This window comes from Hyaena hyaena, unplaced genomic scaffold (genome assembly GCF_003009895.1).
Source record: "Hyaena hyaena isolate Hyena2069 unplaced genomic scaffold, ASM300989v1 scaffold_306, whole genome shotgun sequence".
NCBI classification, from domain to species: Eukaryota; Metazoa; Chordata; class Mammalia; order Carnivora; family Hyaenidae; genus Hyaena; species Hyaena hyaena.
In genome coordinates, this window is record NW_024080935.1 from 954,938 (window position 1) to 967,390 (window position 12,453).

Here is a 12,453-nt window from a genome sequence, read left to right on the forward strand (position 1 = left end):
CAGGAAGCAAGATCCACTGGAAAGGTGGTTGTTGAAAATGTCTGAAAGGCTCTAACAGTTACCCTGAATATGCAGGATAAGTTAGTGTGTAGCAGCAGGTAAAAGCTTGATGTCTGAACAAGAAGCATGATCCCAGGAAGGCATAGGTTGTACTGGGAGATAAATATCATTTATCAAAATAAGCGTATCCAACTTTTGAACTATTGAGGTAGACAGATTCCTTTTTTTTTTTTAATGTTTTTTATTTATTTCTGAGAGAGAGAGACAGAGAGAGACAGTGTGAGCAGGGGAGGGTCAGAGAGAGAGGGAGGTACAGAATCTGAAACAGGCTCCAGGCTCTGAGCTGGCTGTAAGCACAGACCCTGACGAGGGGCTCGAACGCACAAACCATGAGATCATGATCTGAGCCAAAGTCAGACGCTCAACTGCCTGAGCCACCCAGGTGCCCCGAGGTAGACAGATTCCTTGAGTGGAGTTACATAATTACTGTAAGTAGGTTAGAGTGTCCGTGGCAAGAATAGCCCTACCATTAGTTCCCATTCCTGATAACCTAGGTTTTACTAGTAGGGTTATAATGACTTCAGCAAAAGCATTTTGTTTAGGTCCAAATTTTATAAGACTAAACCTTGGAATTATGTAAGAAAAAGTCAAGACTATAAGGGATTCGTGGAAGGAATTCTACCTTCTGAAGGTTTTATTTTTAAATGTTTTATTTATATTTGAGAGAGAGAGAGAGATTGCAAGTGGGAGAAGGGTAGAGTGAGGGGGGAGAGACACAGAATCAGAAGGAGGCTCCAGTCTCTGAGCTGTCAGTATAGAGCCCAACGCAGGGCTCGAACCCACGAGCTGTGAGATCATGACCTGAGCCAAAGTCGGAGGCCCAACCGACTGAGCCACCCAGGCACCCCTTCTGAATTTTTGTTTTGTTTTGTTTTGTCAGCAAGATTAGCTAGAGAGGCAACAGATCCAACAATGAGTTAAATTCAGAGCAATACAAATAACAAGTGTTGGTGTGGACATGGAAAAAAAAAAAGTAACCCTCATGCAATGTTGGTGGGAATGTGAATTGGAAAACAGGATGGAAGTTCCTCAAAAAATTAAAAATAGAAATACTATACAATCCAGTAACTGCACTGCTGGGCATTTACCCAAAGAAAATGAAAACACTAATTCAAAAAGATATATGTATCCCTATGTTTATTGCAACATTGCAATAGCCAAGATATAGAACCTAAGTGTTCATCAATAGATGAATGGATAAAGATGTGGTATATATACATAATGAAATATTACCTAGCCGTATAAAAGAATGAGATCTTGTCATTTGTAACAATATAGATGGATCTAGAGGGCATTATATTAAGTGAAAGAAGTCAGACAGAGAAAGACAAATACCATATAATTTCACTTATATGTATCATCTAAAAAACAGAGTAAATGAACAAACAGAAAACCAGAAGCAGACTCATGAATACAGACAATAAACTGGTGGTTGCCAGAGGGGGAGGGGCGGGCAAAATAGGTGAAGGAGATTAAGAGGTACAAACTTTCCAGTTATGACATAAATAAGTCATGCAGATGAAAAGAACAGCATAGGGAATGTAGTCAATAATTATGCAGTTAATACTGTATATTGTTGGATGGTGGCTACCCCATATTATTGTGATGAGCATTGAGTAATGTATAGAATTGTCCAATCACTATGTTGTACACCTGCAACTAATATAATAACATTGTATGTCATTTCTATTCTAAAAATGGAAAAGAATACATTTAAAATGGTGTGTTGTACTTAGATTAGTGACAGATAACATTTAATGTGTGATTTTAATGTTTTTGTAATGTGTCCATTGTAAAACAATTAAATACTGCCTACTGATCTGTTAAAAACAATTTAGAGCAGTAGCTAAGGTCTGAGAAATATACGCCAGCATTTTTTTTTTCATAAGTACCAAAAAGAAACCACTAGGGGTCAAAAGTAACAGAGTGAAGATATAGAAAATCATATTAAGAAAGCATTAGTCAGTTAAAGAGGTGATGTTAAAGACAATAACAGGTAAGCTTACTAGGAAAACAAAGGGAATGGAAAAGGATACAGAAGAACTAAAAAAATTAATCTTGTGCTGTTGTCTTCTGCAGAAGCATCCTGTTCCATCACCTAGGACAGAAGCTGGCCACAGTTATAAACTTCTAGAGAAATGCTAAGAATCCTCATTTTGAGGTCCCCTACTGGACTAGATGCCAGTACTCAGGAGAAAGAGATATATGTCTTTTTAGTTGGGAAATATGAGCCCCAGGACCAACAATTTGGAGTTTATTATTATATCAGGTATCTGTTAAAGGTCCTTTTTGTAGAGGATCAAGGGCAGTTGTTGTGTTACTGTTTTTCATTCTTTTCCAGAAGACCGAACCTCTAGGTATCAGATCATGCAGACTGCTTAGGTGGGGTGTTTTGGAAATTCTTATCAGTGGTAAGTCTGGAGGTATTAACTGAGTCCCTGCAGAAATTAGTCATGCAAGTTTATAGCAGGATCAGTCTAGGATTAGACGTAATTCCCAAATGCATGGGACCTGTAACTCAGAAGGAAATAACTTGTGAATCCTGGCGGGAATTGATCTTGTAAAGTGCAATGACATAGCTTGAGGTTTCAGAGAGTTCTGATAATTATGAGCTTTCTAATTCCTTTAGTTCTTTCATTTTTGCTGAAGATAATGGATGATATGAAGAGTTTATTTTCTGAGTAAGAGAAATTAAGAAAATAATGGTAGCAGTGAAACATGTGTTTCTGTTGCCAGAGATAAATTGAGACACACACACCCCCTGCCACTAACTTTGGGAATTTTTTAATCAAGTAATTTTTTTTCTCCACTAGTAGGTACATAGCTCTTCAGTAAGAGAAAGGCTTAATTCATCCTGAGAATAAACAACAATAACCAGAATACTCATGGTTCATCTGGAAGTGTTCATAGGGCTTTGGAGGCTTTGGTTTCTGTTTATGTCCTACCTTTATAGATAGTCTTGCAGGGAATATGTCATTGGCAATTAGGGCATGCATTGGAAGCATTCTCTGCAATTCCCTGAAAGATGCCCCCACCCATGTTGGTTCAGTGTTGTCAATTTATCTCTGCTATATGGTCAGTATCAAGAGGCATTCATGCTAAACTCCATTTTGACTCTGCTTACCTCTTAGATAACAACAAAACATCTAAAAGTTAAAAAATTTTTTTTTACTTTTTAATGTTCTATTTATTTCTGAGAGAGAGAGACAGCGTGAGCAGGGGAGGGTCAGAGAGAGAGGGAGATACAGAATCTGAAACAGTCTCCAGGCTCTGAGCTGGCTGTTAGCATAGAGCCTGACTCGGGGCTCAAACCCACAAACCACGAGATCATGACCTGAGCCGAAGTCGGATGCTTAACTGACTGAGCCACCCAGGCGCCCCCCCCGCCACAAAAATTTTTTTTTAATGTTTATTTATTTTTGATGGAGAGAGACTGAGCATGAGTGGTGGAGGGGCAGAGAGAGAGGGAGATACAGAATCTAAAGCAGGTTCCAGGCTCTAAGCCAGCAGCACAGAGCCTGACGTGGGGCTTGAACTCACAAACCGTGAGATCATGACCCGAGCCAAAGTCAGATGCTTAACCCACTGAGCCACCCAGGCACCCCAAACATCTAAAAGTTCTTAATTTGCTGTCCATTTTAGAGGGAGATGTCAGGAAATCTCTGTTCCTTTTTAAAATTTTAATAAGTTTTTATTTGGAAATAACATATTCACAAGTAATTCCAGTAATTCTACTGCTGGGCATTTACCCAAAGAAATGGTAACAATCCTAATGGTAACATCTTACATAACTGTGGTGCAATGTCACAATCAGGAAACTGATACTGGTACAATCCACAGACTATTCAGATTTCATTAGTTTTATATGCATTCATTTGTGTCTGTGTATATACAGTTCTGTGCACATACTGAATTTTATCACGTGTAGATTTATGTAACCACCACCACCATCAAGATACAGAACCATTGTATCACCATAAAGATCCCTCAAATTATCCCTTATAGTCACACTCATCCTTTCTCCCTACCCGATCCCTATCTTAATCTTTGGCAACCACTAATCTGTTCTCCATTTCAATGACTTTGTCATTTCTACAATGTTATGTAAGTGAGGGGTACCTGGGGTCTCAGTTGGCTGAGCATCTGGCTCTTGATTTAGGCTCAGGTCATGAACCCAGGGCTGTGGGATGGAGCCCCACATAGGGCTCCGTGCTGAGCACAGAGCCTGCTTGAGATTCTCTCACTCTCTGCTTCCCCTACTCATCCCCCCCATAAAAAAATAAAATAATTTTATGTAAGTGACCTTGAGGTCTAATTTGTTACATGTTTCAATAATTTGTTCCTTTTTATTACTGAGTAATATGATAACCAATGGCTGAGAAGCCCACCAGGAGGTGGGAAGCTCCTCCAAAAATTAACAATAGCAGAAAGCTATTACCACTCTTAGGATAGAGGGACAAAGTTTAGTGTTACCAGATCCTAGGGTCAGGGTCACCTGTAGAAGCTGGAATCACGGCCAGGCTCTCCTGTGGGAGACCGTGTGACAGCTACAATCATCACAGGGTATACTACCTGACGTGGGAATGGGAGTGAGGGTGGAGAAGGGTGCTGGTAGAGAAATACCCTGGCTTCTCCCTTCCTTCTGCTTTATATTCTTCCTCCATTGCCTTCCATTGCTTGAACCCAACTGGAAGCCAGCTAACAGGGCTGCTTGAGATGGGTGGCCTGTAGCAGTCACCCAGCCATAAAACTGCACATCGCAGGGGACTATGCGGAGTGGCTCCAAAGGCAAACAGGCCCAGAACCTGCACGATAGCATATATGAGTGTTCAATTTTATGAGATAAAGCCACACTGGTTTTCTAACTTAGAATGTCTGTTTCCGATGCATTTTGAAATGAATTATTATCATGAATTAACCTAAAAGTATAAACCCCCTATCAGTATAAATTTTTGTTTTATTATCTTTCATCAGCTTGCAGGTCTGGGTGAAGGTAATTCATTTACCATCTGAACTGATTTAAGCTCTGAAACAAGCTTACAAGGACAAATCCAAGATTGTGACACCATGGACTGCTTGGATTTTTAAAAATTTTCTTTATTTTTTTTAAGTTAATTTATTTACTGGGACACCTGGGTGGCTCAGTCGATTGAGCGTGCAACATCGGCTCAGGTCATGATCTCACGGTCTGTGAGTTCGAGCCCCACTTTGGGGTCTGTGCTGACAGCTCAGAGCCTGGAACCTGCTTCAGATTCTGTCTCCCTCTCTCTCTGCCCCTCCCCCACTCACACTCTGTCTCTCAAAAATGAATAAATGTTTAAAAAATTTAAGTTTATTTATCTTGAGAGAGAGAGAGCAAGAAAGCACAAGTTGGGGAGAGGGGCTGAGAGAGAGGGAGAGAGAGGATCCCAAGCAGGTTCCGCACCGCCAGTGCATAGCCTAGTGTGGAGCTCAAACCCACAAACCGTGAGATCATGACTTGAGCCGAAACTAACTGATGCTCAACCAAATGAGCCACCCAGGTGTCCCATATACTTCTTTCTTTCTTAAATTGTTAATTGTGGTAAAATACACATAAGATAAATCTTATCTTCTGGCTTACGATCTTAGCCATTTTTAGGTTTAGTACATTTAAAATGTATAGTTTAGTACATTTTAAGGTACTATTCAGTAGTGTTAAGTACATTCACATTGTGCAACTATCACAACCATCCATCTCCAGAACTTTGTTCATCTTGCAAAACAGAAACTCTGTACCCATTAAATAAATGGCTCTCCTTTCCTCTTTCCCCCAACCCCTGGCAACCACCATTCTACTTTCTGTGTCTATGAACTTGACTACTCTAGTACCTCTATCAGTGGAATCGTACAGTATTTGTCTTTTGTGACTGGCTTATTTCACTTAGCGTGATGTCCTCAAGGTTCACCATATTAGAGCATATATCAGAATTTCCTTCCTTTTTAAGGCTAAATAATATTTCATTGTACGTAGATACCATATTTGGTCTGTCCATTCATCTGTTGATGAGCACTTGGGTTTTTTCCTACTGTTTAGCTCTTGTGAATATGCTGCTATAAATACAGGAGTACAAATATCTCTTTAATACTCTGCTTTCAATTCTTTTGGGTATATATCCAGAAGTGGAATTCCTGGGTCATATGGTAGGTCTATTTTTAATTTTTAAAGAATCATAATACTATCTATCATAGGGCTGCACAAATTTCTATTCCTACCAGCAGTGTACGAGGATTCTAATTTTGCCACTTTCTTGCCAATATTTGCTATCCATCTCCTTTTTATAGTAGCTCTCCTGATAGATATGAAGTGGTAACTAACTGGTTTTGATTTGCATTCCCCTAATGATTAGTAATGTTGAGTATCTTTTCATGTTTTTTTTTTTTGTCATTTGTATATGTTCTTTGGAAAAATATCTATTCAAGTGCTTTGCCCATTTTTAAAATTTTTTTAACTTTTTAAAAAAAATGTATTTCTGAGAGAGAGAGACATAGTGTGAGAAAGGGAGGGTCAGAGAGAGAGGGAGACACAGAATCTGAAACAACCTCCAGGCTCTGAGCTATCTGTCAGCACAGAGCCCAATGCAGGGTTCGAACCCACAAACAGTGGGATCATGACCTGAGCTGAAGTCGGCTGCCCAACCGACTGAGCCACCCAGGCACCCCATGCCCATTTTTTAATCACGTTAATTTTTTTGTTGTTGCTGTTGTTGAATTGTAGGAGTTCTTTATATATTCCTGATATTAACTCTTTAGCAGATACTGGATTGGCAAATATTCCCTCTCATTCCATGGGTTCTCTCTTCATTCTGTTGATTGTGTCCTTTGATGCACAGAATTTTAAATTTTTAGGGGTGCCTGGGTGGCTCAGTTGGTTAAGCATCCGNATTATTCCTGTTCCCTGCTGTTTGGCACGTTTCAAGCATCTATATTGTTCTTTAAATATAGTCGATATGCTGGCATTTAAAAACTGCCTAGTTTTGGGGTGCCTAGGTGGCTCAGTTGGTTAAGCGTCCGACTTCGGCTCAGGTCATGATCTCATGGTTCGTGGGTTTGAGCCCCACCGTCGGGCTCTGTGCTGACAGCTCACTCAGAGCCTGGAGCCTGTTTCAGATTCTGTATCTCCCTCTCTCTCTGACCCTCCCCTGCTCACACTGTCTCTCTCTCTCTCTCTCTCTCTCTCAGAAATAAATAAAAGATTTAAAAATAAAAAATAAATTATTATGTAGTCCAATTCATCTATTTTTTTTTCTTTCTTTTTGTTTGTGGTTTTGGTGTCCTATTTAAGAAATCATTGTGGAATCCAACATTATGAAGCCTTTCCCCTATGAGTATAGTTTCAGGTCATACATTTAGTTCTTCCACACATTTTGAATTAATTTTTGTATATGGTGTAAGATAAAGGGTTAATTTCATTCTTTTGCATGTGGATGTCCAGTTTTCCCCAATACCATTTGTTGAAAAGACTAGCTTTTCCCCATTGAATGATGTTGTTATCCTTGTTGAAAATCATTTAACCATATGTTTGAGGATTTATTTCTAGACTCTCTATTTTATTCCATTGGTCTATATATCTATCCTTATGTCAGTGCCACACTGTTTTTAATTGCTATGGCTTTGTGATCCATTTTGAAATCAGAAAGTGTGAGATCTCCAATTTTGTTACTATTCAAAATAATTTTGGCTATTCAGGGTCCATTGGGATTCCATATGAATTTTAGGATGGATTGTCCTATTTCTGCAAAAAATCACTATTGGGCTTTTGAGAGGGGACTGCATATATCTGTAGATGAATTTGGGTGGTTTCGACATCTTAACAATATTAAGTCTTCCAACTCATAAACTTGGATGTCTTTCAATTTATTTGGGTCTTCCTTAAGTTCTTTCAGCAACATTTTATAGTTTTAGGTGTACAAGCCCTTTGTCTACTTGGTTAAGCTTATTCCTAAGTATTTTATTATTAAAATTTTTTATGCTTTATTTTATATTTGAGAAAAAGGAGAGAGAGAGAGAGAACAGGGGAGGGGTAGAGACAGAATCTGAAGCAGGCTCCATGCTCTGAGCTGTCAGCACAGAGCCTGATGCAGGCTCGAACTCACAGTGAGATCATGACCTGAGCCGAAGTCGAATGCTTAACTGATTGAGCCACCCAGGTGCTCCAGTATTTTATTATTTTTGATGCTATTGTAAATGGAATTGTTTTCTTAATTTCATTCTCAGATTGGTCGTTGTTAGTATATAGAAATACAACTGATTTTTGTGTGTCAGTTTTGTATTGCATACTTTGTTAAATTTCTTTATTATCTCTAGTGGGTTTTTTGTGGATTCTTTAGGGCTTTCTACATATAAGATCATGTCATCCTTGAATAACAAAAAGTTTACTTCTTCCTTTCAAATTTGGATGACCTTTTTATTTTCAATTTGGATGACTTTTAATTTTTCTATTGCCTAACTGCTCTGGCTAGGATTTCCAGTACTATGTTAAATAGAAATGGCAATGGTAGGCATTCTCATTATTTTTCTGATCTTAGAGGAAAAGCTTTCAGTCTTTCATCATTAAGCTCTATGATTTCTGATATTGGTATTTTTCTTTTTAAAGAAGATTAATCAACAAACACAATTAAAGTAGGGGTGTACAAGGAAATCTCTAGAAGGCCCTTCCAGGATCTACGTTCCCTAAGAGAGAAAAACAACCATGGGTGTCTCCTCCTCCATGTAAGAAAAGGAGGGTGTCTTATATACAGGGTTGCAGTAATGGACAATGATGTATAAAAGGAAAATCATAGTATTTCATAGGGAGATAGGCCACCAGCTGAGAAGTGTTGAGTGTTTTCTGTCAGTAGAAGAATCTTTAGAATGGGGAACCATGTGGTTAGCAGAGACCTTAGAAATAAATTAAATCAAGAGAAAGTTTTACACAGTCTGCTGTTGTTTTCATAGCTCTTAGACAAGGTAGATATGCCTTGGCTATTGGATCTAATGAAAAACTGAAATCAGCAATAGGCCTCTGATGACCCCCGTCTGATAATTGACCAGAACCCCTAATACTTGTTCAGACTTTTCATGAACATAAAGGGAAGATGCTTGTGAATCTAAGGTCTTGGAAATAGATCTTCTTATAGATAGTTATCATAGCAATTTTGCGCTTAAAAATAATTACATGTGGGATGCCTGGGTGGCTCAGTTGGTTAAGCCTCTGACCTCAGCTCAGGTCATGATCTCACTCATGGGTTTGAGCCCCGCATCGGGTTCTGTGCTGACAGCTAGCTCAGAGCCTGGAGTCTGTTTCAGATTCTGTATCTCCCTCTCTCTCTGTCCCTCCCCTGTTCATGCTGTCTCTCTCTCTCTCAGAAATAAATAAAACATAAAAAAAAAACAACAACAAAACAAAACACAAGTGTTGACAAGAATGTGGAGAAGCTGGAACCCTCGTGCACAGGCATTGGGAATGTAAATTGGTGTAACCACTGTAGAAAACAGTATGGAGGCTCCTCCAAAAATTAAAAATAGAAATACCATATGATTTAGTAATTCCACTGCTGGCTATTTATCCAAAGAATGAAAATACTAGTTCAAAAAGATATATGCACTCCTATGTTTATTGAAGCCAAGGGGTTATCTACAGTAGCCAAGATATGAAAACAACCCAACTGTCTATTGATAGATGAATGGATAAAGAGGATGTGATATGTATATTCAATGGAATATGATTCAGCCATAAAAAGGAGAGAAATTCTGCCATTTGTGAGATGGATGGAACTTGAAGGCACTATGCTAAGTGAATTAAGTTAAGAAATTAAGTTAAGAAAGAGAAACATCATAATATTTCACTTATATGTGGGATCTAAAAAATCCCCAAAACTCATAGAGACAGAACAGATTGGTTGAAAGAGGCAGGGGTTGGGGGTAGGGGAAATGAATGAAGGTGGTCAAGAGGTACAAACTTCCAATTATATGATAATAAGTTCTAGAGATGTAATGTACAGCATGGTGACTATTTTATTTTATTTTTATTTGAGAGAGAGAGAGAGAGAGAGTGAATGGAGGAGAGGGGCAGTAGGAGAGAGAATCTTAAACAGGCTCCATGCTGAGCACAGAGCCCGATGTGGAGCTCAATCCCATAACCCTTGGATCATGACTGAGCCAAAATGAAGAATCAGACACTCAACTGACTGAACCATCCAGTCGCCCCAACATGGTGACTATTTTTAAAAGAAAAAATTTTAAGGTAAATAATATCTGAAAACTATGATACTTTACTTAACTTTTAAAATCAATATTAGGGGTTCCTGGATGGCTCAGTCAGTTAAGTGTCCGACTTCGGCTCAGGTCATGATCTCACAGTTTGTGGGTTTGAGCCCCACGTTGGGCTGTGTGCTTACAGCTAGCTCAGGGCCTGGAGCCTGTTTCAGATTCTGTATCTCCCTCTCTCTCTGACCCTCCCCTGCTCACGCTGTCTCTCTCTCTCTCAGAAATAAATAAAATGTTAAAAAAAAATTTTAAATCAATATTAAATATAAGAAGGTTTAAATCATAAGAAGACTGACCCTGATCTTATATAAAGCAAAATATTTTGTGCTGGTATTATTTTTACACGACAAATTTAAATTTAAAGACATTGGATTATGCCAAAAGCTCTTCTTTTATCTTTGAACTAAGGCCTTTTCTTATCTTATTCTATAATAACAAAGCCTATTACATAAATATACTTTTCAGTGCCCACTAAGGAAACACATATAATTTAACAATTAGTTTAAACATGTTTGTTTAACTAGATTAGATATTTCTAAAGTGCACACATTCAACAGAATAATTTCCTAGTTAATCTTTAAAGTCTCCCAAGAGAAGACAATGGACAGCAAAAAAGTGAGAGGTAGCTACTTAAGGCAAATATAAAATTATCACTCTAAAAGGCTAATCCATGTTTTTCCTGCAAGGAGAGGGAAAACAGTTTAAATGTAAAAAACAAACAAGCACATTTTGACATAATACACACACACACACAGTGATATTCCAGCCTATTTAAAAAAATAAGTAAGCCATTTGGCAATGTAATAGAGCTAGCTATACAATTAAAAAGTCAGCATTTATTAATCTCCAAAATATGGCAAGGAAATAATCACCTATGTTAAACAAAATAATCTCTCTCTCCCTCTCCCTCTCTCTTTTTAGGTAGGCTCTACATCCAATATGGAGCTTAAACTCACAACCCTGAGATCAAGAGTGGCACGCCCCACTGACTGAGCCAACCAGGCACCCCATAAAATAATCCTTTTGCCAAATAATCTCCTCAGGAGATTTTCTTCCTTTTTTTGTTCTGAGGTACTTCTCAAATAAATAATCTTGTTAGGGGTCACTGCAATTCTAACTCATCCCTAGTGTCAGAGAGATAAGGGTACACGTTAATGTGATTGTGAGAAGGAAGCAGGTATTTGGCTCAGTTTTAGTTGCGACACAGATCCATAAGGATGGCGCTGTGCGACCCTGCATCTGCAGAACGTTGCCAAAGACCAATTTTCATGGACGAGGACCAGAGAAAATGTCCTGATTCTGGTCAGAAGAAATGAAACAAAGAAGTTTTCAAGGATACAAACAAAACTGAGGAAGACCTTGTAGCAATTTAAAATGGCAATCTGGGGCAAAGTTTATCCAAAAGACACTGGTCCGAGGATACCTTTTGAATTTCATAGACTCTAAGACTCAATGTAGTACAGACTCATTGTAGTACAGTTGGGTATTGGCTGATGGAGTGATTTGTCTGTTTCATTCTGGTAACAAATGACACTTAAGCATACTAACTAGTTATATGACCCCTTCTTAAAGGGACAAGTGGTGGCCAATCACTAGAGTTTGAGCAGTAACAGGTTTGTGATGCCCTCAGACATCTAGAGCTGCATACCCGTCCTTTCCCTAGAAACATTTCCTCTTATAGACAAATGCCATTTAAAACGCTAGATAAGAAGGACAGACCATAAGAGCAGGTATAAAAAACCCAAAAACAATTTTACTAAGGAAAAATAAAAATCTAATTGGATAACCAAAAAACCAACGGGGACCTTATACCAAGGAAAACAAAATAATCCCAAAGCATAAGCGTCTTAACAAAATATCAGAGCTCAATATAGTGAGAACTTGGCTCCCAGGCATGGACAGGATGGCACATCAGAAACACAAGAGATCTCCGGTGTGTCCATTACTACTAGAGTTGAGGGTTCCTGTCCAAGGTGGTGAGGGCTTTAGCTGAATCTCTGTGGATTCCCCATTTCTGACAATGCCCTCCAGCCAAAGACCAGCAGGAACACACCTGTAGTTACGCAGGGGCAATGGCACACCATGGGGAACCCCATCATGGATATCTCAGCACGTATGTTTTAGGAA